Source organism: Periplaneta americana, chromosome 4 (genome assembly GCF_040183065.1).
Source record: "Periplaneta americana isolate PAMFEO1 chromosome 4, P.americana_PAMFEO1_priV1, whole genome shotgun sequence".
NCBI classification, from domain to species: domain Eukaryota; kingdom Metazoa; phylum Arthropoda; class Insecta; order Blattodea; family Blattidae; genus Periplaneta; species Periplaneta americana.
In genome coordinates this window covers 151,985,501-151,989,091 of record NC_091120.1, presented here as the reverse complement: position 1 = coordinate 151,989,091, position 3,591 = coordinate 151,985,501, and the positions used below count along the sequence as shown (strand labels likewise).

General features: G+C 39.6%; 17 non-coding genes across 17 annotated transcripts; all 17 read right to left on the bottom strand.

Annotated features, from left to right (window-relative positions):
• Positions 1-349: 349 nt before the first annotated feature.
• Positions 350-421, bottom strand: TRNAC-GCA (transfer RNA cysteine (anticodon GCA)). The gene has a single exon. It is a non-coding gene; the product is annotated as a tRNA-Cys (tRNA).
• A 228-nt stretch (positions 422-649) lies between these two features.
• TRNAC-GCA (transfer RNA cysteine (anticodon GCA)) lies at positions 650-721 on the bottom strand. The gene has a single exon. It is a non-coding gene; the product is annotated as a tRNA-Cys (tRNA).
• Positions 722-799: 78 nt separating this feature from the next.
• Positions 800-871, bottom strand: TRNAC-GCA (transfer RNA cysteine (anticodon GCA)). Its single transcript has one exon. It is a non-coding gene; the product is annotated as a tRNA-Cys (tRNA).
• A 92-nt stretch (positions 872-963) lies between these two features.
• On the bottom strand, positions 964-1,035 carry TRNAC-GCA (transfer RNA cysteine (anticodon GCA)). Its single transcript has one exon. It is a non-coding gene; the product is annotated as a tRNA-Cys (tRNA).
• A 78-nt stretch (positions 1,036-1,113) lies between these two features.
• TRNAC-GCA (transfer RNA cysteine (anticodon GCA)) lies at positions 1,114-1,185 on the bottom strand. Its single transcript has one exon. It is a non-coding gene; the product is annotated as a tRNA-Cys (tRNA).
• Positions 1,186-1,263: 78 nt separating this feature from the next.
• TRNAC-GCA (transfer RNA cysteine (anticodon GCA)) lies at positions 1,264-1,335 on the bottom strand. Its single transcript has one exon. It is a non-coding gene; the product is annotated as a tRNA-Cys (tRNA).
• A 78-nt stretch (positions 1,336-1,413) lies between these two features.
• On the bottom strand, positions 1,414-1,485 carry TRNAC-GCA (transfer RNA cysteine (anticodon GCA)). The gene has a single exon. It is a non-coding gene; the product is annotated as a tRNA-Cys (tRNA).
• A 78-nt stretch (positions 1,486-1,563) lies between these two features.
• On the bottom strand, positions 1,564-1,635 carry TRNAC-GCA (transfer RNA cysteine (anticodon GCA)). Its single transcript has one exon. It is a non-coding gene; the product is annotated as a tRNA-Cys (tRNA).
• A 78-nt stretch (positions 1,636-1,713) lies between these two features.
• On the bottom strand, positions 1,714-1,785 carry TRNAC-GCA (transfer RNA cysteine (anticodon GCA)). Its single transcript has one exon. It is a non-coding gene; the product is annotated as a tRNA-Cys (tRNA).
• Positions 1,786-1,863: 78 nt separating this feature from the next.
• Positions 1,864-1,935, bottom strand: TRNAC-GCA (transfer RNA cysteine (anticodon GCA)). The gene has a single exon. It is a non-coding gene; the product is annotated as a tRNA-Cys (tRNA).
• A 92-nt stretch (positions 1,936-2,027) lies between these two features.
• TRNAC-GCA (transfer RNA cysteine (anticodon GCA)) lies at positions 2,028-2,099 on the bottom strand. The gene has a single exon. It is a non-coding gene; the product is annotated as a tRNA-Cys (tRNA).
• Positions 2,100-2,193: 94 nt separating this feature from the next.
• Positions 2,194-2,265, bottom strand: TRNAC-GCA (transfer RNA cysteine (anticodon GCA)). Its single transcript has one exon. It is a non-coding gene; the product is annotated as a tRNA-Cys (tRNA).
• Positions 2,266-2,358: 93 nt separating this feature from the next.
• TRNAC-GCA (transfer RNA cysteine (anticodon GCA)) lies at positions 2,359-2,430 on the bottom strand. Its single transcript has one exon. It is a non-coding gene; the product is annotated as a tRNA-Cys (tRNA).
• Positions 2,431-2,523: 93 nt separating this feature from the next.
• On the bottom strand, positions 2,524-2,595 carry TRNAC-GCA (transfer RNA cysteine (anticodon GCA)). The gene has a single exon. It is a non-coding gene; the product is annotated as a tRNA-Cys (tRNA).
• Positions 2,596-2,683: 88 nt separating this feature from the next.
• Positions 2,684-2,755, bottom strand: TRNAC-GCA (transfer RNA cysteine (anticodon GCA)). Its single transcript has one exon. It is a non-coding gene; the product is annotated as a tRNA-Cys (tRNA).
• An 88-nt stretch (positions 2,756-2,843) lies between these two features.
• TRNAC-GCA (transfer RNA cysteine (anticodon GCA)) lies at positions 2,844-2,915 on the bottom strand. Its single transcript has one exon. It is a non-coding gene; the product is annotated as a tRNA-Cys (tRNA).
• Positions 2,916-3,003: 88 nt separating this feature from the next.
• TRNAC-ACA (transfer RNA cysteine (anticodon ACA)) lies at positions 3,004-3,075 on the bottom strand. Its single transcript has one exon. It is a non-coding gene; the product is annotated as a tRNA-Cys (tRNA).
• Between the last annotated feature and the right edge of the window lie 516 nt (positions 3,076-3,591).

The following is a 3,591-nucleotide window of genomic DNA, read 5'->3' as shown; positions in this document are numbered from 1 at the left end:
AACAGAATACAGTGTACAATCTAGACTGATTCAAAATATAATTTAGTACAGGGAGCACCCGGGTTTGAACTGGGGACCTCAAGATATGCAGTCGAATGCTCTACCACTGAGCTATACTCCCTGACGTGTACTGATTTTAACATTTTTACAAACAGAATACAGTGTACAATCTAGACTGATTCAAAATATAATTTAGTACAGGGAGCACACGGGTTTGAACTGGGGACCTCAAGATATGCAGTCGAATGCTCTACCACTGAGCTATACTCCCTGACGTGTACTGATTTTAACATTTTTACAAACAGAATACAGTGTAAAATCTAGACTGATTCAAAATATAATTTAGTACAGGGAGCACCCGGGTTTGAACTGGGGACCTCTCGATCTGCAGTCGAATGCTCTACCACTGAGCTATACTCCCTGACGTGTACTGATTTTAACATTTTTACAAACAGAATACAGTGTACAATCTAGACTGATTCAAAATATAATTTAGTACAGGGAGCACCCGGGTTTGAACTGGGGACCTCAAGATATGCAGTCGAATGCTCTACCTCTGAGCTATACTCCCTGACGTGTACTGATTTTAACATTTTTACAAACAGAATACAGTGTACAATCTAGACTGATTCAAAATATAATTTAATACAGGGAGCACCCGAGTTTGAACTGGGGACCTCTCGATCTGCAGTCGAATGCTCTACCACTGAGCTATACTCCCTGACGTGTACTGATTTTAACATTTTTACAAACAGAATATAGTGTACAATCTAGACTGATTCAAAATATAATTTAATACAGGGAGCACCCGGGTTTGAACTGGGGACCTCTCGATCTGCAGTCGAATGCTCTACCACTGAGCTATACTCCCTGACGTGTACTGTATTTAACATTCTCACTTACTTACAAAATACAGGGTACAATCTAGACAGTTTCAAAATGTAATTTAGTAACAAATATAACAGGGAGCACCCGGGTTTGAACCGCGGATCTCTCGATCTGCAGTCGAATGCTCTACCACTGAGCTATACTCCCTGGCGTGTACTGATTTTAACATTTTTACAAACAGAATACAGTGTACAATCTAGACTGATTCAAAACATAATTTAGTACAGGGAGCACCCGGGTTTGAACTGGGGACCTCTCGATCTGCAGTCGAATGCTCTACCACTGAGCTATACTCCCTGACGTGTACTGATTTTAACATTTTTACAAACAGAATACAGTGTACAATCTAGACTGATTCAAAATATAATTTAGTACAGGGAGCACCCGGGTTTGAACTGGGGACCTCTCGATCTGCAGTCGAATGCTCTACCACTGAGCTATACTCCCTGACGTGTACTGATTTTAACATTTTTACAAATAGAATACAGTGTACAATCTAGACTGATTCAAAATATAATTTAATACAGGGAGCACCCGAGTTTGAACTGGGGACCTCTCGATCTGCAGTCGAATGCTCTACCACTGAGCTATACTCCCTGACGTGTACTGATTTTAACATTTTTACAAACAGAATATAGTGTACAATCTAGACTGATTCAAAATATAATTTAATACAGGGAGCACCCGGGTTTGAACTGGGGACCTCTCGATCTGCAGTCGAATGCTCTACCACTGAGCTATACTCCCTGGCGTGTACTGATTTTAACATTTTTACAAACAGAATACAGTGTACAATCTAGACTGATTCAAAATATAATTTAGTATAGGGAGCACCCAGGTTCGAACTGGGGACCTCTCGATCTGCAGTCGAATGCTCTACCACTGAGCTATACTCCCTGACGTGTACTGATTTTAACATTTTTACAAACAGAATACAGTGTACAATCTAGACTGATTCAAAATATAATTTAGTATAGGGAGCACCCAGGTTTGAACTGGGGACCTCTCGATCTGCAGTCGAATGCTCTACCACTGAGCTATACTCCCTGACGTGTACTGTATTTAACATTCTCACTTACTTACAAAATACAGGGTACAATCTAGACAGTTTCAAAATGTAATTTAGTAACAAATATAACAGGGAGCACCCGGGTTTGAACCGCGGATTTCTCGATCTGCAGTCGAATGCTCTACCACTGAGCTATACTCCCTGACGTGTAATGATTTTAACATTCTTACTTACAGAATACAGTGTATGGGTACAATCTAGACAGTTTCAAAATGTAATTTAGTAACAAATATAACAGGGAACACCCGGGTTTGAACCGGGGATCTCTCGATCTGCAGTCGAACGCTCTACCACTGAGCTATACTCCCTAACGTGTACTGCATTTAACATTCTTACTTACAGAATACAGTGTATGGGTACATCTAGAAAGTTTCAAAATGTAATTTAGTAACAAACATAACAGGGAGCACCCGGGTTTGAACCGGAGACCTCTCGATCTGCAGTCGAATGCTCTACCACTGAGCTATACTCCCTGACGTGTAAGAATTTTAACATTCTTACTTACAGAATACAGTGTATGGGTACATCTAGACAGTTTCAAAATGTAATTTAGTAACAAATATAACAGGGAACACCCGGGTTTGAACCGGGGACCTCTCGATCTGCAGTCGAATGCTCTACCACTGAGCTATACACCCTGACGTGTACTGTATTTAACATTCTTCCTTACAGAATACAGTGTACAATCTAGACAGTTTCAAAATGTAATTTAGTAACAAATATAACAGGGAACACCCGGGTTTGAACCGGGGACCTCTCGATCTGCAGTCGAATGCTCTACCACTGAGCTATACTCCCTGACGTGTACTGATTTTAACATTCTTACTTACAGAATACAGTGTACAATCTAGACAGTTTCAAAATGTAATTTAGTAACAAATAGAACAGGGAACACTCGGGTTTGAACCGGGGACCTCTCGATCTGCAGTCGAATGCTCTACCACTGAGCTATATTCCCTGACGTGTATTGTATTTAACATTCTTACTTACAGAGTACAGTGTACAATCTAGACAGTTTCAAAATGTAATTTAGTAACAAATATAACAGAGAGCACCCGGATTTGAACTGGGGACCTCTCGATCTGTAGTCGACTGCTCTACCACTGAGCTATGCTCCCTGACGTATACTAATTTTAACATTCTTACTTACAGAATACGGTGTACAATCTAGACAGTTTCAAAATGTAATTTAGTAACAAATAAAATAGGGAGCACACGGGTTTGAACAGGGGACCTCTCGATCTGTAGTTGAATGCTCTACCACTAAGCTATACTCCCTGACTTGTATTGTATTTAACATTTTCACATACAGGATACAATGTAGAATCTAGACAGTTTCAAATTATAATTTAGTAGTGTCTAACAAATAGAACAGGACTATCCAGCTTCGAACCGAGGATCACAATTTGCAGTCGAATTCTCTACCATTGAGCTATATCCGAGCCATTCCAAAACATCAATATTATTTTCCTTATACAATACATAATTTAGTGTAGAAATGTAAATATGGAACCATATACTGTATAGGCTACACGGCAATTAAGGGGTTAGGTACGGCTTACAGCATAAAAGTTTGGAAATATTCAACATTTTTTCCTCCATTACTGTATTTTGTACAGTAATGAAAATTAGTA